A 22,103-nucleotide genomic window follows, 5' to 3' on the forward strand; every position below is an offset into this window, starting at 1 on the left:
AGCAAGAAAGCTCCGTTCTTGTCCATGTAAAAGGCTGCAGTTGACGAACAAAGCAGTTTCTGGCCAGTTTCGAACTAGGGACCTTTCGCGTGTTAGGCGAACGTGATGACCACTAAGCTACAGAAACCAGCCGATGTCGCCGTGAAATTGATGACAATATATAGACAATGATTTCGTCAATGTTTGGACCGTAGGGCGAGGTGGAATAAGCTGGGACGACTTTCCCTGCAGCGTAACGGCTGCGATATGATCTTATGGAAGGGATGTAAACTGAGTATTTCTGTGTTTTACCCAAATTGGGGTGAGTTGAAAACTCGAGAGCATAGGTTTAAGGTGAGTGGGCTGAAATTGACAAACGACCTGAGGCACATTTCCCACACAGAAGGTTGTGCGTGTATGGAATGAGCTCCCAGAGGAAGTGGAGAAGGCTATTACACTCAGAAAATTGCAAAGGTAATCGGATAGTTTCTGGACAGGATGGGTTTAGAGGGATTGGGGCCAAATGCTGGGGAACGGGACTTGTTTAATTTTGGTTATGTGGTGAGCATGGATGAGATACACCTAAATATCTGTTTCCACGCCGTGTACCCCCATAACGTCTTGTTGCTAACACTGGCTGTAAAGGATTACTTTTTAGCGGAGTTTTCCATCGCAGTCTGTGGCACAATCGTTTAGTCTGTTCGACTGCTCACGGGAAAGGTAGTATTGTGAAACACTGCAGATACGAACAACTTCCTTAATTTTGCCCCGACTGACCATACTCCGTGAAATTTTCCCAGACCTCAATTGAGGAGTTTTGCTGCTCGAAGTTACCTCAGAAACCCCGTTAACTCGTAATGTGCTGAGCGAATCGCAAAACAGAAAGCATTTTTCACGGAACACAAACAAAACTGGCATGCCGAATGCATTTTCAGACAGAGAGATGCATGAATGCTAAATGTGTCACAGTCCGAGGGCATGAGTCATAAAGTAATCTCACAACTCCCAACAGGGCAATTTCAAACTACTCTTTCAAACATACTGCAGCGTTAGTGCACCACCACTTTCCAGACAATGCTGAAAAGAGAGATAGAAAGAACATCATAAGAACGGGCCATAAAAAGTGAATTTCACCATTCACAGTCTCGATTAGATTACCTTTTCCTTCTGATGACTCCAGGACGGAAATGAAGGAAATGGGAGAAATTCAATAACATATGACACCGAAATTCATTGGAACGATTTTCCCATTGGACAGAAAACCAAATAACGACGAGTCGAGTCACCGCAGGACTTTGTTTCACAACAGCGATGAAATAATAGTCTCCATTCGGTTCCAGTAAAAGCACAAATCGCTTTGGAACAGCAGAGCTGTTTGCGATTTTCCGCGCGGGAGGCGAACGCGATCATGACAGCAGAGACACTTGGACACTTCGGTCAAATAACCATGAGCTGCTAGACATTACTACAATTTCGATTCTTGCTTTGCTAAATGATTTCACACATTGCTCGAAACAGGACGACTTTCACGTTTACACGGAACACGAAACACACCTGACTACAGGGAAAATGCACAAAGCTGAGCAGGCCGTGTTCCACATCAAACCGTGCAGCATTTATTCAGTCACTGTGTCTGTTTTGCAGAAGAAGGGTCCCAAAGAATGTTCTCCACCCTAAAACCGGAGGTCGCATTACAATCCGAGAACGACAGATCACATTGTGAGCATGCTCTGACCTCGGGGCCGGTTCGAGATGCCACTTTCCGTGCCTTTTACTTTAACCGTGCAATTTGCTGCAGAGATGTTCACTCCTGGACATGAGCCACGTGGATACCAACTGAGTCGGAAACCTGTGCGGGAATCGACGAGAAGCGATTCAATAAATTTGGCTAACTTCCATGGTGCTTATTGGAAATGCAGTTTCTGTTCAAGTCAATCGAAAAGGCAGTTTCTGAACATAGTAACAGAAGTCAAAAGGTAATTACCTCACCCCACCCCCACTCCGGAAGAGGTGCTAACTGCCCTTGAGTGCTTTTTGATCTCGATGTGAAGAGCTCACACGCCTCTGAGTCACCTTCAAGTCTCTGTTTGCGGAGTGAATCACAAAGAAGGACTTTTACCAGAGCTGCAACCGCCTCACTTCCCCACTCGCTCTCCCCTTTTACATTTTCCTGCTCGTCAGTGATTTAAAGAAAACCAAATGGATGCGATGTCATTCTGTAGCCTCTCTGTCGATTCCTCCGTTTCAGTTCCAACATGGCTTAGATCTCGGGGCGCACCTTAATATTAGCGGCGCTATGAAAGCACAAGTTCAAAGGTTCCTCTGAGAGTGTAAATTATTTCATTGCTGTTGCTGATTGAATGAGCCACTAACGTGCGAACTGCCCCAAAATATGATTCAGGAATCTGGTACCAACTCTCGCGCGTTGAATAACGACAGACAGCTTCCAAATGAGGCCTTTCAGAGACGACTCTGGGGTACATTTGACAGACAGACAAGTTCAGGAATCCGTGGTGCGCTGTGACACCAGCGCAGCAGCTTCTTCCCTGCCTTTGAACCGGGCCGCCTGCGCAAGGAATGCAAATGCGGTACTGCTTTTCGTGGAAGGATCAGAACGCGGCAAGGACACTCTCAAACAGAATGGCATATGCATCAGAACCAGGTTGGAGAAAAACTTTATAATGCTTTACACAGTAATTAAATGGAGTTGCCTTACATTTCACTACGAGAGCAGATTCTTTCAAGCAAATTCGAAGGCAGGTTTGCAGATGGGAAAGCAAGCAAGAAAGCTCCGTTCTTGTCCATGTAAAAGGCTGCAGTTGACGAACAAAGCAGTTTCTGCCCAGTTTCGAACTGGGGACCTTTCGCGTGTTAGGCGAACGTGATTACCACTACACTACAGAAACCAGCCGATGTCGCCGTGAGATTGATGACAATATATAGACAATGATTTCGTCAATGTTTGGACCGTAGGGCGAGGTGGCATAAGCTGGGACGACTTTCCCTGCAGCGTAACGGCTGCGATATGATCTTATGGAAGGGTTGTAAACTGAGTATTTCTGTGTTTTACCCAAATTGGGGTGAGTTGAAAACTCGAGAGCATAGGTTTAAGGTGAGTGGGCTGAAATTGACAAACGACCTGAGGCACATTTCCCACACAGAAGGTTGTGCGTGAATGGAATGAGCTCCCAGAGGAAGTGGAGGAGGCTATTACACTCAGAAAATTGCAAAGGTAATCGGATGAGTTTCTGGACAGGATGGGTTTAGAGGGATTGGGGCCAAATGCTGGGGAACGGGACTTGTTTAATTTTGGTTATGTGGTGAGCATGGATGAGATACACCTAAATATCTGTTTCCACGCCGTGTACCCCCATAACGTCTTGTTGCTAACACTGGCTGTAAAGGATTACTTTTTAGCGGAGTTTTCCATCGCAGTCTGTGGCACAATCGTTTAGTCTGTTCGACTGCTCACGGGAAAGGTAGTATTGTGAAACACTGCAGATACGAACAACTTCCTTAATTTTGCCCCGACTGACCATACTCCGTGAAATTTTCCCAGACCTCAATTGAGGAGTTTTGCTGCTCGAAGTTACCTCAGAAACCCTGTTAACTCGTAATGTGCTGAGCGAATCGCAAAACAGAAAGCATTTTTCACGGAACACAAACAAAACTGGCATGCCGAATGCATTTTCAGACAGAGAGATGCATGAATGCTAAATGTGTCACAGTCCGAGGGCATGAGTCATAAAGTAATCTCACAACTAAAAACAGGGCAATTCCAAACTACTCTTTCAAACATACTGCAGCGTTAGTGCACCACCACTTTCCAGACAATGCTGAAAAGAGAGATAGAAAGAACATCATAAGAACGGGCCATAAAAAGTGAATTTCACCAATCACAGTCTCGATTAGATTACCTTTTCCTTCTGATGACTCCAGGACGGAAATGAAGGAAATGGGAGAAATTCAATAACATATGACACCGAAATTCATTGGAACGATTTTCCCATTGGACAGAAAACCAAATAACGACGAGTCGAGTCACCGCAGGACTTTGTTTCACAACAGCGATGAAATAATAGTCTCCATTCGGTTCCAGTAAAAGCACAAATCGCTTTGGAACAGCAGAGCTGTTTGCGATTTTCCGCGCGGGAGGCGAACGCGATCATGACAGCAGAGACACTTGGACACTTCGGTCAAATAACCATGAGCTGCTAGACATTACTACAATTTCGATTCTTGCTTTGCTAAATGATTTCACACATTGCTCGAAACAGGACGACTTTCACGTTTACACGGAACACGAAACACACCTGACTACAGGGAAAATGCACAAAGCTGAGCAGGCCGTGTTCCACATCAAACCGTGCAGCATTTATTCAGTCACTGTGTCTGTTTTGCAGAAGAAGGGTCCCAAAGAATGTTCTCCACCCTAAAACCGGAGGTCGCATTACAATCCGAGAACGACAGATCACATTGTGAGCATGCTCTGACCTCGGGGCCGGTTCGAGATGCCACTTTCCGTGCCTTTTACTTTAACCGTGCAATTTGCTGCAGAGATGTTCACTCCTGGACATGAGCCACGTGGATACCAACTGAGTCGGAAACCTGTGCGGGAATCGACGAGAAGCGATTCAATAAATTTGGCTAACTTCCATGGTGCTTATTGGAAATGCAGTTTCTGTTCAAGTCAATCGAAAAGGCAGTTTCTGAACATAGTAACAGAAGTCAAAAGGTAATTACCTCACCCCACCCCCACTCCGGAAGAGGTGCTAACTGCCCTTGAGTGCTTTTTGATCTCGATGTGAAGAGCTCACACGCCTCTGAGTCACCTTCAAGTCTCTGTTTGCGGAGTGAATCACAAAGAAGGACTTTTACCAGAGCTGCAACCGCCTCACTTCCCCACTCGCTCTCCCCTTTTACATTTTCCTGCTCGTCAGTGATTTAAAGAAAACCAAATGGATGCGATGTCATTCTGTAGCCTCTCTGTCGATTCCTCCGTTTCAGTTCCAACATGGCTTAGATCTCGGGGCGCACCTTAATATTAGCGGCGCTATGAAAGCACAAGTTCAAAGGTTCCTCTGAGAGTGTAAATTATTTCATTGCTGTTGCTGATTGAATGAGCCACTAACGTGCGAACTGCCCCAAAATATGATTCAGGAATCTGGTACCAACTCTCGCGCGTTGAATAACGACAGACAGCTTCCAAATGAGGCCTTTCAGAGACGACTCTGGGGTACATTTGACAGACAGACAAGTTCAGGAATCCGTGGTGCGCTGTGACACCAGCGCAGCAGCTTCTTCCCTGCCTTTGAACCGGGCCGCCTGCGCAAGGAATGCAAATGCGGTACTGCTTTTCGTGGAAGGATCAGAACGCGGCAAGGACACTCTCAAACAGAATGGCATATGCATCAGAACCAGGTTGGAGAAAAACTTTATAATGCTTTACACAGTAATTAAATGGAGTTGCCTTACATTTCACTACGAGAGCAGATTCTTTCAAGCAAATTCGAAGGCAGGTTTGCAGATGGGAAAGCAAGCAAGAAAGCTCCGTTCTTGTCCATGTAAAAGGCTGCAGTTGACGAACAAAGCAGTTTCTGCCCAGTTTCGAACTGGGGACCTTTCGCGTGTTAGGCGAACGTGATTACCACTACACTACAGAAACCAGCCGATGTCGCCGTGAGATTGATGACAATATATAGACAATGATTTCGTCAATGTTTGGACCGTAGGGCGAGGTGGCATAAGCTGGGACGACTTTCCCTGCAGCGTAACGGCTGCGATATGATCTTATGGAAGGGTTGTAAACTGAGTATTTCTGTGTTTTACCCAAATTGGGGTGAGTTGAAAACTCGAGAGCATAGGTTTAAGGTGAGTGGGCTGAAATTGACAAACGACCTGAGGCACATTTCCCACACAGAAGGTTGTGCGTGAATGGAATGAGCTCCCAGAGGAAGTGGAGGAGGCTATTACACTCAGAAAATTGCAAAGGTAATCGGATGAGTTTCTGGACAGGATGGGTTTAGAGGGATTGGGGCCAAATGCTGGGGAACGGGACTTGTTTAATTTTGGTTATGTGGTGAGCATGGATGAGATACACCTAAATATCTGTTTCCACGCCGTGTACCCCCATAACGTCTTGTTGCTAACACTGGCTGTAAAGGATTACTTTTTAGCGGAGTTTTCCATCGCAGTCTGTGGCACAATCGTTTAGTCTGTTCGACTGCTCACGGGAAAGGTAGTATTGTGAAACACTGCAGATACGAACAACTTCCTTAATTTTGCCCCGACTGACCATACTCCGTGAAATTTTCCCAGACCTCAATTGAGGAGTTTTGCTGCTCGAAGTTACCTCAGAAACCCTGTTAACTCGTAATGTGCTGAGCGAATCGCAAAACAGAAAGCATTTTTCACGGAACACAAACAAAACTGGCATGCCGAATGCATTTTCAGACAGAGAGATGCATGAATGCTAAATGTGTCACAGTCCGAGGGCATGAGTCATAAAGTAATCTCACAACTAAAAACAGGGCAATTCCAAACTACTCTTTCAAACATACTGCAGCGTTAGTGCACCACCACTTTCCAGACAATGCTGAAAAGAGAGATAGAAAGAACATCATAAGAACGGGCCATAAAAAGTGAATTTCACCAATCACAGTCTCGATTAGATTACCTTTTCCTTCTGATGACTCCAGGACGGAAATGAAGGAAATGGGAGAAATTCAATAACATATGACACCGAAATTCATTGGAACGATTTTCCCATTGGACAGAAAACCAAATAACGACGAGTCGAGTCACCGCAGGACTTTGTTTCACAACAGCGATGAAATAATAGTCTCCATTCGGTTCCAGTAAAAGCACAAATCGCTTTGGAACAGCAGAGCTGTTTGCGATTTTCCGCGCGGGAGGCGAACGCGATCATGACAGCAGAGACACTTGGACACTTCGGTCAAATAACCATGAGCTGCTAGACATTACTACAATTTCGATTCTTGCTTTGCTAAATGATTTCACACATTGCTCGAAACAGGACGACTTTCACGTTTACACGGAACACGAAAGACACCTGACTACAGGGAAAATGCACAAAGCTGAGCAGGCCGTGTTCCACATCAAACCGTGCAGCATTTATTCAGTCACTGTGTCTGTTTTGCAGAAGAAGGGTCCCAAAGAATGTTCTCCACCCTAAAACCGGAGGTCGCATTACAATCCGAGAACGACAGATCACATTGTGAGCATGCTCTGACCTCGGGGCCGGTTCGAGATGCCACTTTCCGTGCCTTTTACTTTAACCGTGCAATTTGCTGCAGAGATGTTCACTCCTGGACATGAGCCACGTGGATACCAACTGAGTCGGAAACCTGTGCGGGAATCGACGAGAAGGGATTCAATAAATTTTGCTAACTTCCATGGTGCTTATTGGAAATGCAGTTTCTGTTCAAGTCAATCGAAAAGGCAGTTTCTGAACATAGTAACAGAAGTCAAAAGGTAATGACCTCACCCCACCCCCACTCCGGAAGAGGTGCTAACTGCCCTTGAGTGCTTTTTGATCTCGATGTGAAGAGCTCACACGCCTCTGAGTCACCTTCAAGTCTCTGTTTGCGGAGTGAATCACAAAGAAGGACTTTTACCAGAGCTGCAACCGCCTCACTTCCCCACTCGCTCTCCCCTTTTACATTTTCCTGCTCGTCAGTGATTTAAAGAAAACCAAATGGATGCGATGTCATTCTGTAGCCTCTCTGTCGATTCCTCCGTTTCAGTTCCAACATGGCTTAGATCTCGGGGCGCACCTTAATATTAGCGGCGCTATGAAAGCACAAGTTCAAAGGTTCCTCTGAGAGTGTAAATTATTTCATTGCTGTTGCTGATTGAATGAGCCACTAACGTGCGACTGCCCCAAAATATGATTCAGGAATCTGGTACCAACTCTCGCGCGTTGAATAACGACAGACAGCTTCTAAATGAGGCCTTTCAGAGACGACTTTGGGGTACATTTGACAGACAGACAAGTTCAGGAATCCGTGGTGCGCTGTGACACCAGCGCAGCAGCTTCTTCCCTGCCTTTGAACCGGGCCGCCTGCGCAAGGAATGCAAATGCGGTACTGCTTTTCGTGGAAGGATCAGAACGCGGCAAGGACACTCTCAAACAGAATGGCATATGCATCAGAACCAGGTTGGAGAAAAACTTTATAATGCTTTACACAGTAATTAAATGGAGTTGCCTTACATTTCACTACGAGAGCAGATTCTTTCAAGCAAATTCGAAGGCAGGTTTGCAGATGGGAAAGCAAGCAAGAAAGCTCCGTTCTTGTCCATGTAAAAGGCTGCAGTTGACGAACAAAGCAGTTTCTGGCCAGTTTCGAACTAGGGACCTTTCGCGTGTTAGGCGAACGTGATGACCACTAAGCTACAGAAACCAGCCGATGTCGCCGTGAAATTGATGACAATATATAGACAATGATTTCGTCAATGTTTGGACCGTAGGGCGAGGTGGAATAAGCTGGGACGACTTTCCCTGCAGCGTAACGGCTGCGATATGATCTTATGGAAGGGATGTAAACTGAGTATTTCTGTGTTTTACCCAAATTGGGGTGAGTTGAAAACTCGAGAGCATAGGTTTAAGGTGAGTGGGCTGAAATTGACAAACGACCTGAGGCACATTTCCCACACAGAAGGTTGTGCGTGTATGGAATGAGCTCCCAGAGGAAGTGGAGAAGGCTATTACACTCAGAAAATTGCAAAGGTAATCGGATAGTTTCTGGACAGGATGGGTTTAGAGGGATTGGGGCCAAATGCTGGGGAACGGGACTTGTTTAATTTTGGTTATGTGGTGAGCATGGATGAGATACACCTAAATATCTGTTTCCACGCCGTGTACCCCCATAACGTCTTGTTGCTAACACTGGCTGTAAAGGATTACTTTTTAGCGGAGTTTTCCATCGCAGTCTGTGGCACAATCGTTTAGTCTGTTCGACTGCTCACGGGAAAGGTAGTATTGTGAAACACTGCAGATACGAACAACTTCCTTAATTTTGCCCCGACTGACCATACTCCGTGAAATTTTCCCAGACCTCAATTGAGGAGTTTTGCTGCTCGAAGTTACCTCAGAAACCCCGTTAACTCGTAATGTGCTGAGCGAATCGCAAAACAGAAAGCATTTTTCACGGAACACAAACAAAACTGGCATGCCGAATGCATTTTCAGACAGAGAGATGCATGAATGCTAAATGTGTCACAGTCCGAGGGCATGAGTCATAAAGTAATCTCACAACTCCCAACAGGGCAATTTCAAACTACTCTTTCAAACATACTGCAGCGTTAGTGCACCACCACTTTCCAGACAATGCTGAAAAGAGAGATAGAAAGAACATCATAAGAACGGGCCATAAAAAGTGAATTTCACCATTCACAGTCTCGATTAGATTACCTTTTCCTTCTGATGACTCCAGGACGGAAATGAAGGAAATGGGAGAAATTCAATAACATATGACACCGAAATTCATTGGAACGATTTTCCCATTGGACAGAAAACCAAATAACGACGAGTCGAGTCACCGCAGGACTTTGTTTCACAACAGCGATGAAATAATAGTCTCCATTCGGTTCCAGTAAAAGCACAAATCGCTTTGGAACAGCAGAGCTGTTTGCGATTTTCCGCGCGGGAGGCGAACGCGATCATGACAGCAGAGACACTTGGACACTTCGGTCAAATAACCATGAGCTGCTAGACATTACTACAATTTCGATTCTTGCTTTGCTAAATGATTTCACACATTGCTCGAAACAGGACGACTTTCACGTTTACACGGAACACGAAACACACCTGACTACAGGGAAAATGCACAAAGCTGAGCAGGCCGTGTTCCACATCAAACCGTGCAGCATTTATTCAGTCACTGTGTCTGTTTTGCAGAAGAAGGGTCCCAAAGAATGTTCTCCACCCTAAAACCGGAGGTCGCATTACAATCCGAGAACGACAGATCACATTGTGAGCATGCTCTGACCTCGGGGCCGGTTCGAGATGCCACTTTCCGTGCCTTTTACTTTAACCGTGCAATTTGCTGCAGAGATGTTCACTCCTGGACATGAGCCACGTGGATACCAACTGAGTCGGAAACCTGTGCGGGAATCGACGAGAAGCGATTCAATAAATTTGGCTAACTTCCATGGTGCTTATTGGAAATGCAGTTTCTGTTCAAGTCAATCGAAAAGGCAGTTTCTGAACATAGTAACAGAAGTCAAAAGGTAATTACCTCACCCCACCCCCACTCCGGAAGAGGTGCTAACTGCCCTTGAGTGCTTTTTGATCTCGATGTGAAGAGCTCACACGCCTCTGAGTCACCTTCAAGTCTCTGTTTGCGGAGTGAATCACAAAGAAGGACTTTTACCAGAGCTGCAACCGCCTCACTTCCCCACTCGCTCTCCCCTTTTACATTTTCCTGCTCGTCAGTGATTTAAAGAAAACCAAATGGATGCGATGTCATTCTGTAGCCTCTCTGTCGATTCCTCCGTTTCAGTTCCAACATGGCTTAGATCTCGGGGCGCACCTTAATATTAGCGGCGCTATGAAAGCACAAGTTCAAAGGTTCCTCTGAGAGTGTAAATTATTTCATTGCTGTTGCTGATTGAATGAGCCACTAACGTGCGAACTGCCCCAAAATATGATTCAGGAATCTGGTACCAACTCTCGCGCGTTGAATAACGACAGACAGCTTCCAAATGAGGCCTTTCAGAGACGACTCTGGGGTACATTTGACAGACAGACAAGTTCAGGAATCCGTGGTGCGCTGTGACACCAGCGCAGCAGCTTCTTCCCTGCCTTTGAACCGGGCCGCCTGCGCAAGGAATGCAAATGCGGTACTGCTTTTCGTGGAAGGATCAGAACGCGGCAAGGACACTCTCAAACAGAATGGCATATGCATCAGAACCAGGTTGGAGAAAAACTTTATAATGCTTTACACAGTAATTAAATGGAGTTGCCTTACATTTCACTACGAGAGCAGATTCTTTCAAGCAAATTCGAAGGCAGGTTTGCAGATGGGAAAGCAAGCAAGAAAGCTCCGTTCTTGTCCATGTAAAAGGCTGCAGTTGACGAACAAAGCAGTTTCTGCCCAGTTTCGAACTGGGGACCTTTCGCGTGTTAGGCGAACGTGATTACCACTACACTACAGAAACCAGCCGATGTCGCCGTGAGATTGATGACAATATATAGACAATGATTTCGTCAATGTTTGGACCGTAGGGCGAGGTGGCATAAGCTGGGACGACTTTCCCTGCAGCGTAACGGCTGCGATATGATCTTATGGAAGGGTTGTAAACTGAGTATTTCTGTGTTTTACCCAAATTGGGGTGAGTTGAAAACTCGAGAGCATAGGTTTAAGGTGAGTGGGCTGAAATTGACAAACGACCTGAGGCACATTTCCCACACAGAAGGTTGTGCGTGAATGGAATGAGCTCCCAGAGGAAGTGGAGGAGGCTATTACACTCAGAAAATTGCAAAGGTAATCGGATGAGTTTCTGGACAGGATGGGTTTAGAGGGATTGGGGCCAAATGCTGGGGAACGGGACTTGTTTAATTTTGGTTATGTGGTGAGCATGGATGAGATACACCTAAATATCTGTTTCCACGCCGTGTACCCCCATAACGTCTTGTTGCTAACACTGGCTGTAAAGGATTACTTTTTAGCGGAGTTTTCCATCGCAGTCTGTGGCACAATCGTTTAGTCTGTTCGACTGCTCACGGGAAAGGTAGTATTGTGAAACACTGCAGATACGAACAACTTCCTTAATTTTGCCCCGACTGACCATACTCCGTGAAATTTTCCCAGACCTCAATTGAGGAGTTTTGCTGCTCGAAGTTACCTCAGAAACCCTGTTAACTCGTAATGTGCTGAGCGAATCGCAAAACAGAAAGCATTTTTCACGGAACACAAACAAAACTGGCATGCCGAATGCATTTTCAGACAGAGAGATGCATGAATGCTAAATGTGTCACAGTCCGAGGGCATGAGTCATAAAGTAATCTCACAACTAAAAACAGGGCAATTCCAAACTACTCTTTCAAACATACTGCAGCGTTAGTGCACCACCACTTTCCAGACAATGCTGAAAAGAGAGATAGAAAGAACATCATAAGAACGGGCCATAAAAAGTGAATTTCACCAATCACAGTCTCGATTAGATTACCTTTTCCTTCTGATGACTCCAGGACGGAAATGAAGGAAATGGGAGAAATTCAATAACATATGACACCGAAATTCATTGGAACGATTTTCCCATTGGACAGAAAACCAAATAACGACGAGTCGAGTCACCGCAGGACTTTGTTTCACAACAGCGATGAAATAATAGTCTCCATTCGGTTCCAGTAAAAGCACAAATCGCTTTGGAACAGCAGAGCTGTTTGCGATTTTCCGCGCGGGAGGCGAACGCGATCATGACAGCAGAGACACTTGGACACTTCGGTCAAATAACCATGAGCTGCTAGACATTACTACAATTTCGATTCTTGCTTTGCTAAATGATTTCACACATTGCTCGAAACAGGACGACTTTCACGTTTACACGGAACACGAAACACACCTGACTACAGGGAAAATGCACAAAGCTGAGCAGGCCGTGTTCCACATCAAACCGTGCAGCATTTATTCAGTCACTGTGTCTGTTTTGCAGAAGAAGGGTCCCAAAGAATGTTCTCCACCCTAAAACCGGAGGTCGCATTACAATCCGAGAACGACAGATCACATTGTGAGCATGCTCTGACCTCGGGGCCGGTTCGAGATGCCACTTTCCGTGCCTTTTACTTTAACCGTGCAATTTGCTGCAGAGATGTTCACTCCTGGACATGAGCCACGTGGATACCAACTGAGTCGGAAACCTGTGCGGGAATCGACGAGAAGGGATTCAATAAATTTTGCTAACTTCCATGGTGCTTATTGGAAATGCAGTTTCTGTTCAAGTCAATCGAAAAGGCAGTTTCTGAACATAGTAACAGAAGTCAAAAGGTAATTACCTCACCCCACCCCCACTCCGGAAGAGGTGCTAACTGCCCTTGAGTGCTTTTTGATCTCGATGTGAAGAGCTCACACGCCTCTGAGTCACCTTCAAGTCTCTGTTTGCGGAGTGAATCACAAAGAAGGACTTTTACCAGAGCTGCAACCGCCTCACTTCCCCACTCGCTCTCCCCTTTTACATTTTCCTGCTCGTCAGTGATTTAAAGAAAACCAAATGGATGCGATGTCATTCTGTAGCCTCTCTGTCGATTCCTCCGTTTCAGTTCCAACATGGCTTAGATCTCGGGGCGCACCTTAATATTAGCGGCGCTATGAAAGCACAAGTTCAAAGGTTCCTCTGAGAGTGTAAATTATTTCATTGCTGTTGCTGATTGAATGAGCCACTAACGTGCGAACTGCCCCAAAATATGATTCAGGAATCTGGTACCAACTCTCGCGCGTTGAATAACGACAGACAGCTTCCAAATGAGGCCTTTCAGAGACGACTTTGGGGTACATTTGACAGACAGACAAGTTCAGGAATCCGTGGTGCGCTGTGACACCAGCGCAGCAGCTTCTTCCCTGCCTTTGAACCGGGCCGCCTGCGCAAGGAATGCAAATGCGGTACTGCTTTTCGTGGAAGGATCAGAACGCGGCAAGGACACTCTCAAACAGAATGGCATATGATCAGTACCAGGTTGGAGAAAAACTTTATAATGCTTTACACAGTAATTAAATGGAGTTGCCTTACATTTCACTACGAGAGCAGATTCTTTCAAGCAAATTCGAAGGCAGGTTTGCAGATGGGAAAGCAAGCAAGAAAGCTCCGTTCTTGTCCATGTAAAAGGCTGCAGTTGACGAACAAAGCAGTTTCTGCCCAGTTTCGAACTAGGGACCTTTCGCGTGTTAGGCGAACGTGATGACCACTACACTACCGAAACCAGCCGCGGCCGCCGTGAGATTGATGACAATATATAGACAATGATTTCGTCAATGTTTGGACCGTAGGGCGAGGTGGCATAAGCTGGGACGACTTTCCCTGCAGCGTAACGGCTGCGATATGATCTTATGGAAGGGTTGTAAACTGAGTATTTCTGTGTTTTACCCAAATTGGGGTGAGTTGAAAACTCGAGAGCATAGGTTTAAGGTGAGTGGGCTGAAATTGACAAACGACCTGAGGCACATTTCCCACACAGAAGGTTGTGCGTGAATGGAATGAGCTCCCAGAGGAAGTGGAGGAGGCTATTACACTCAGAAAATTGCAAAGGTAATCGGATGAGTTTCTGGACAGGATGGGTTTAGAGGGATTGGGGCCAAATGCTGGGGAACGGGACTTGTTTAATTTTGGTTATGTGGTGAGCATGGATGAGATACACCTAAATATCTGTTTCCACGCCGTGTACCCCCATAACGTCTTGTTGCTAACACTGGCTGTAAAGGATTACTTTTTAGCGGAGTTTTCCATCGCAGTCTGTGGCACAATCGTTTAGTCTGTTCGACTGCTCACGGGAAAGGTAGTATTGTGAAACACTGCAGATACGAACAACTTCCTTAATTTTGCCCCGACTGACCATACTCCGTGAAATTTTCCCAGACCTCAATTGAGGAGTTTTGCTGCTCGAAGTTACCTCAGAAACCCTGTTAACTCGTAATGTGCTGAGCGAATCGCAAAACAGAAAGCATTTTTCACGGAACACAAACAAAACTGGCATGCCGAATGCATTTTCAGACAGAGAGATGCATGAATGCTAAATGTGTCACAGTCCGAGGGCATGAGTCATAAAGTAATCTCACAACTAAAAACAGGGCAATTCCAAACTACTCTTTCAAACATACTGCAGCGTTAGTGCACCACCACTTTCCAGACAATGCTGAAAAGAGAGATAGAAAGAACATCATAAGAACGGGCCATAAAAAGTGAATTTCACCAATCACAGTCTCGGTTAGATTACCTTTTCCTTCTGATGACTCCAGGACGGAAATGAAGGAAATGGGAGAAATTCAATAACATATGACACCGAAATTCATTGGAACGATTTTCCCATTGGACAGAAAACCAAATAACGACGAGTCGAGTCACCGCAGGACTTTGTTTCACAACAGCGATGAAATAATAGTCTCCATTCGGTTCCAGTAAAAGCACAAATCGCTTTGGAACAGCAGAGCTGTTTGCGATTTTCCGCGCGGGAGGCGAACGCGATCATGACAGCAGAGACACTTGGACACTTCGGTCAAATAACCATGAGCTGCTAGACATTACTACAATTTCGATTCTTGCTTTGCTAAATGATTTCACACATTGCTCGAAACAGGACGACTTTCACGTTTACACGGAACACGAAACACACCTGACTACAGGGAAAATGCACAAAGCTGAGCAGGCCGTGTTCCACATCAAACCGTGCAGCATTTATTCAGTCACTGTGTCTGTTTTGCAGAAGAAGGGTCCCAAAGAATGTTCTCCACCCTAAAACCGGAGGTCGCATTACAATCCGAGAACGACAGATCACATTGTGAGCATGCTCTGACCTCGGGGCCGGTTCGAGATGCCACTTTCCGTGCCTTTTACTTTAACCGTGCAATTTGCTGCAGAGATGTTCACTCCTGGACATGAGCCACGTGGATACCAACTGAGTCGGAAACCTGTGCGGGAATCGACGAGAAGGGATTCAATAAATTTTGCTAACTTCCATGGTGCTTATTGGAAATGCAGTTTCTGTTCAAGTCAATCGAAAAGGCAGTTTCTGAACATAGTAACAGAAGTCAAAAGGTAATGACCTCACCCCACCCCCACTCCGGAAGAGGTGCTAACTGCCCTTGAGTGCTTTTTGATCTCGATGTGAAGAGCTCACACGCCTCTGAGTCACCTTCAAGTCTCTGTTTGCGGAGTGAATCACAAAGAAGGACTTTTACCAGAGCTGCAACCGCCTCACTTCCCCACTCGCTCTCCCCTTTTACATTTTCCTGCTCGTCAGTGATTTAAAGAAAACCAAATGGATGCGATGTCATTCTGTAGCCTCTCTGTCGATTCCTCCGTTTCAGTTCCAACATGGCTTAGATCTCGGGGCGCACCTTAATATTAGCGGCGCTATGAAAGCACAAGTTCAAAGGTTCCTCTGAGAGTGTAAATTATTTCATTGCTGTTGCTGATTGAATGAGCCACTAACGTGCGAACTGCCCCAAAATATGATTCAGGAATCTGGTACCAACTCTCGCGCGTTGAATAACGACAGACAGCTTCCAAATGAGGCCTTTCAGAGACGACTTTGGGGTACATTTGACAGACAGACAAGTTCAGGAATCCGTGGTGCGCTGTGACACCAGCGCAGCAGCTTCTTCCCTGCCTTTGAACCGGGCCGCCTGCGCAAGGAATGCAAATGCGGTACTGCTTTTCGTAGAAGGATCAGAACGCGGCAAGGACACTCTCAAACAGAATGGCATATGCATCAGAACCAGGTTGGAGAAAAACTTTATAATGCTTTACACAGTAATTAAATGGAGTTGCCTTACATTTCACTACGAGAGCAGATTCTTTCAAGCAAATTCGAAGGCAGGTTTGCAGGTGGGAAAGCAAGCAAGAAAGCTCCGTTCTTGTCCATGTAAAAGGCTGCAGTTGACGAACAAAGCAGTTTCTGCCCAGTTTCGAACTGGGGACCTTTCGCGTGTTAGGCGAACGCGATGACCACTAAGCTACAGAAACCAGCCGATGTCACCGCCCTGTGGCGCAGTGGCATCCAGCACTGAAAGTTGAAGCCATTCTCTGTTTCACCTTTCTGTTTCCAATCGCTCGTTGTTGTCCAGCGTAATTGACATCTTGAAAACGATAAAAAAAAGACACGTGAAATTGATGACAATATATAGACAATGATTTCGTCAATGTTTGGACCGGAGGGCGAGGTGGAATAAGCTGGGACGACTTTCCCTGCAGCGTAACGGCTGCGATATGATCTTATGGAAGGGTTGTAAACTGAGTATTTCTGTGTTTTACCCAAATTGGGGTGAGTTGAAAACTCGAGAGCATAGGTTTAAGGTGAGTGGGCTGAAATTGACAAACGACCTGAGGCACATTTCCCACACAGAAGGTTGTGCGTGTATGGAATGAGCTCCCAGAGGAAGTGGAGGAGGCTATTACACTCAGACAATTGCAAAGGTAATCGGATGAGTTTCTGGACAGGATGGGTTTAGAGGGATTGGGGCCAAATGCTGGGGAACGGGACTTGTTTAATTTTGGTTATGTGGTGAGCATGGATGAGATACACCTAAATATCTGTTTCCACGCCGTGTACCCCCATAACGTCTTGTTGCTAACACTGGCTTTAAAGGATTACTTTTTAGCGGAGTTTTCCATCGCAGTCTGTGGCACAATCGTTCAGTCTGTTCGACTGCTCACGGGGAAGGTAGTATTGTGAAACACTGCAGAAACGAACGACTTCCTTAATTTTGCCCCGACTGACCATACTCCGTGAAATTTTCCCAGACCTCAATTGAGGAGTTTTGCTGCTCGAAGTTACCTCAGAAACCCCGTTAACTCGTAATGTGCTGAGCGAATCGCAAAACAGAAAGCATTTTTCACGGAACACAAACAAAACTGGCATGCCGAATGCATTTTCAGACAGAGAGATGCATGAATGCTAAATGTGTCACAGTCCGAGGGCATGAGTCATAAAGTAATCTCACAACTAACAACAGGGCAATTTCAAACATACTGCAGCGTTAGTGCACCACCACTTTCCAGACAATGCTGAAAAGAGAGATAGAAAGAACATCATAAGAACGGGCCATAAAAAGTGAATTTCACCAATCACAGTCTCGATTAGATTACCTTTTCCTTCTGATGTCTCCAGGACGGAAATGAAGGAAATGGGAGAAATTCAATAACATATGACACCGAAATTCATTGGAACGATTTTCCCATTGGACAGAAAACCAAATAACGACGAGTCGAGTCACCGCAGGACTTTGTTTCACAACAGCGATGAAATAATAGTCTCCATTCGGTTCCAGTAAAAGCACAAATCGCTTTGGAACAGCAGAGCTGTTTGCGATTTTCCGCGCGGGAGGCGAACGCGATCATGACAGCAGAGACACTTGGACACTTCGGTCAAATAACCATGAGCTGCTAGACATTACTACAATTTCGATTCTTGCTTTGCTAAATGATTTCACACATTGCTCGAAACAGGACGACTTTCACGTTTACACGGAACACGAAACACACCTGACTACAGGGAAAATGCACAAAGCTGAGCAGGCCGTGTTCCACATCAAACCGTGCAGCATTTATTCAGTCACTGTGTCTGTTTTGCAGAAGAAGGGTCCCAAAGAATGTTCTCCACCCTAAAACCGGAGGTCGCATTACAATCCGAGAACGACACATCACATTGTGAGCATGCTCTGACCTCGGGGCCGGTTCGAGATGCCACTTTCCGTGCCTTTTACTTTAACCGTGCAATTTGCTGCAGAGATGTTCACTCCTGGACATGAGCCACGTGGATACCAACTGAGTCGGAAACCTGTGCGGGAATCGACGAGAAGCGATTCAATAAATTTGGCTAACTTCCATGGTGCTTATTGGAAATGCAGTTTCTGTTCAAGTCAATCGAAAAGGCAGTTTCTGAACATAGTAACAGAAGTCAAAAGGTAATTACCTCACCCCACCCCCACTCCGGAAGAGGTGCTAACTGCCCTTGAGTGCTTTTTGATCTCGATGTGAAGAGCTCACACGCCTCTGAGTCACCTTCAAGTCTCTGTTTGCGGAGTGAATCACAAAGAAGGACTTTTACCAGAGCTGCAACCGCCTCACTTCCCCACTCGCTCTCCCCTTTTACATTTTCCTGCTCGTCAGTGATTTAAAGAAAACCAAATGGATGCGATGTCATTCTGTAGCCTCTCTGTCGATTCCTCCGTTTCAGTTCCAACATGGCTTAGATCTCGGGGCGCACCTTAATATTAGCGGCGCTATGAAAGCACAAGTTCAAAGGTTCCTCTGAGAGTGTAAATTATTTCATTGCTGTTGCTGATTGAATGAGCCACTAACGTGCGAACTGCCCCAAAATATGATTCAGGAATCTGGTACCAACTCTCGCGCGTTGAATAACGACAGACAGCTTCCAAATGAGGCCTTTCAGAGACGACTTTGGGGTACATTTGACAGACAGACAAGTTCAGGAATCCGTGGTGCGCTGTGACACCAGCGCAGCAGCTTCTTCCCTGCCTTTGAACCGGGCCGCCTGCGCAAGGAATGCAAATGCGGTACTGCTTTTCGTGGAAGGATCAGAACGCGGCAAGGACACTCTCAAACAGAATGGCATATGCATCAGAACCAGGTTGGAGAAAAACTTTATAATGCTTTACACAGTAATTAAATGGAGTTGCCTTACATTTCACTACGAGAGCAGATTCTTTCAAGCAAATTCGAAGGCAGGTTTGCAGATGGGAAAGCAAGCAAGAAAGCTCCGTTCTTGTCCATGTAAAAGGCTGCAGTTGACGAACAAAGCAGTTTCTGGCCAGTTTCGAACTAGGGACCTTTCGCGTGTTAGGCGAACGTGATGACCACTAAGCTACAGAAACCAGCCGATGTCGCCGTGAAATTGATGACAATATATAGACAATGATTTCGTCAATGTTTGGACCGTAGGGCGAGGTGGAATAAGCTGGGACGACTTTCCCTGCAGCGTAACGGCTGCGATATGATCTTATGGAAGGGATGTAAACTGAGTATTTCTGTGTTTTACCCAAATTGGGGTGAGTTGAAAACTCGAGAGCATAGGTTTAAGGTGAGTGGGCTGAAATTGACAAACGACCTGAGGCACATTTCCCACACAGAAGGTTGTGCGTGAATGGAATGAGCTCCCAGAGGAAGTGGAGGAGGCTATTACACTCAGAAAATTGCAAAGGTAATCGGATGAGTTTCTGGACAGGATGGGTTTAGAGGGATTGGGGCCAAATGCTGGGGAACGGGACTTGTTTAATTTTGGTTATGTGGTGAGCATGGATGAGATACACCTAAATATCTGTTTCCACGCCGTGTACCCCCATAACGTCTTGTTGCTAACACTGGCTGTAAAGGATTACTTTTTAGCGGAGTTTTCCATCGCAGTCTGTGGCACAATCGTTTAGTCTGTTCGACTGCTCACGGGAAAGGTAGTATTGTGAAACACTGCAGATACGAACAACTTCCTTAATTTTGCCCCGACTGACCATACTCCGTGAAATTTTCCCAGACCTCAATTGAGGAGTTTTGCTGCTCGAAGTTACCTCAGAAACCCCGTTAACTGGTAATGTGCTGAGCGAATCGCAAAACAGAAAGCATTTTTCACGTAACACAAACAAAACTGGCATGCCGAATGCATTTTCAGACAGAGAGATGCATGAATGCTAAATGTGTCACAGTCCGAGGGCATGAGTCATAAAGTAATCTCACAACTCCCAACAGGGCAATTTCAAACTACTCTTTCAAACATACTGCAGCGTTAGTGCACCACCACTTTCCAGACAATGCTGAAAAGAGAGATAGAAAGAACATCATAAGAACGGGCCATAAAAAGTGAATTTCACCATTCACAGTCTCGATTAGATTACCTTTTCCTTCTGATGACTCCAGGACGGAAATGAAGGAAATGGGAGAAATTCAATAACATATGACACCGAAATTCATTGGAACGATTTTCCCATTGGACAGAAAACCAAATAACGACGAGTCGAGTCACCGCAGGACTTTGTTTCACAACAGCGATGAAATAATAGTCTCCATTCGGTTCCAGTAAAAGCACAAATCGCTTTGGAACAGCAGAGCTGTTTGCGATTTTCCGCGCGGGAGGCGAACGCGATCATGACAGCAGAGACACTTGGACACTTCGGTCAAATAACCATGAGCTGCTAGACATTACTACAATTTCGATTCTTGCTTTGCTAAATGATTTCACACATTGCTCGAAACAGGACGACTTTCACGTTTACACGGAACACGAAACACACCTGACTACAGGGAAAATGCACAAAGCTGAGCAGGCCGTGTTCCACATCAAACCGTGCAGCATTTATTCAGTCACTGTGTCTGTTTTGCAGAAGAAGGGTCCCAAAGAATGTTCTCCACCCTAAAACCGGAGGTCGCATTACAATCCGAGAACGACACATCACATTGTGAGCATGCTCTGACCTCGGGGCCGGTTCGAGATGCCACTTTCCGTGCCTTTTACTTTAACCGTGCAATTTGCTGCAGAGATGTTCACTCCTGGACATGAGCCACGTGGATACCAACTGAGTCGGAAACCTGTGCGGGAATCGACGAGAAGCGATTCAATAAATTTGGCTAACTTCCATGGTGCTTATTGGAAATGCAGTTTCTGTTCAAGTCAATCGAAAAGGCAGTTTCTGAACATAGTAACAGAAGTCAAAAGGTAATTACCTCACCCCACCCCCACTCCGGAAGAGGTGCTAACTGCCCTTGAGTGCTTTTTGATCTCGATGTGAAGAGCTCACACGCCTCTGAGTCACCTTCAAGTCTCTGTTTGCGGAGTGAATCACAAAGAAGGACTTTTACCAGAGCTGCAACCGCCTCACTTCCCCACTCGCTCTCCCCTTTTACATTTTCCTGCTCGTCAGTGATTTAAAGAAAACCAAATGGATGCGATGTCATTCTGTAGCCTCTCTGTCGATTCCTCCGTTTCAGTTCCAACATGGCTTAGATCTCGGGGCGCACCTTAATATTAGCGGCGCTATGAAAGCACAAGTTCAAAGGTTCCTCTGAGAGTGTAAATTATTTCATTGCTGTTGCTGATTGAATGAGCCACTAACGTGCGAACTGCCCCAAAATATGATTCAGGAATCTGGTACCAACTCTCGCGCGTTGAATAACGACAGACAGCTTCCAAATGAGGCCTTTCAGAGACGACTTTGGGGTACATTTGACAGACAGACAAGTTCAGGAATCCGTGGTGCGCTGTGACACCAGCGCAGCAGCTTCTTCCCTGCCTTTGAACCGGGCCGCCTGCGCAAGGAATGCAAATGCGGTACTGCTTTTCGTGGAAGGATCAGAACGCGGCAAGGACACTCTCAAACAGAATGGCATATGCATCAGAACCAGGTTGGAGAAAAACTTTATAATGCTTTACACAGTAATTAAAT

At 45.8% G+C, this 22,103-nt stretch overlaps 3 non-coding genes across 3 annotated transcripts; all 3 read right to left on the reverse strand.

Annotated features, from left to right (window-relative positions):
• Positions 1–2,812: 2,812 nt before the first annotated feature.
• On the reverse strand, positions 2,813–2,885 carry trnav-aac (transfer RNA valine (anticodon AAC)). The gene has a single exon. It is a non-coding gene; the product is annotated as a tRNA-Val (tRNA).
• Positions 2,886–5,571: 2,686 nt separating this feature from the next.
• Positions 5,572–5,644, reverse strand: trnav-aac (transfer RNA valine (anticodon AAC)). The gene has a single exon. It is a non-coding gene; the product is annotated as a tRNA-Val (tRNA).
• A 5,443-nt stretch (positions 5,645–11,087) lies between these two features.
• Positions 11,088–11,160, reverse strand: trnav-aac (transfer RNA valine (anticodon AAC)). The gene has a single exon. It is a non-coding gene; the product is annotated as a tRNA-Val (tRNA).
• Positions 11,161–22,103: the final 10,943 nt, after the last annotated feature.

This window comes from Chiloscyllium punctatum, chromosome 12, assembly GCF_047496795.1.
Source record: "Chiloscyllium punctatum isolate Juve2018m chromosome 12, sChiPun1.3, whole genome shotgun sequence".
Lineage (NCBI taxonomy): Eukaryota > Metazoa > Chordata > Chondrichthyes > Orectolobiformes > Hemiscylliidae > Chiloscyllium > Chiloscyllium punctatum.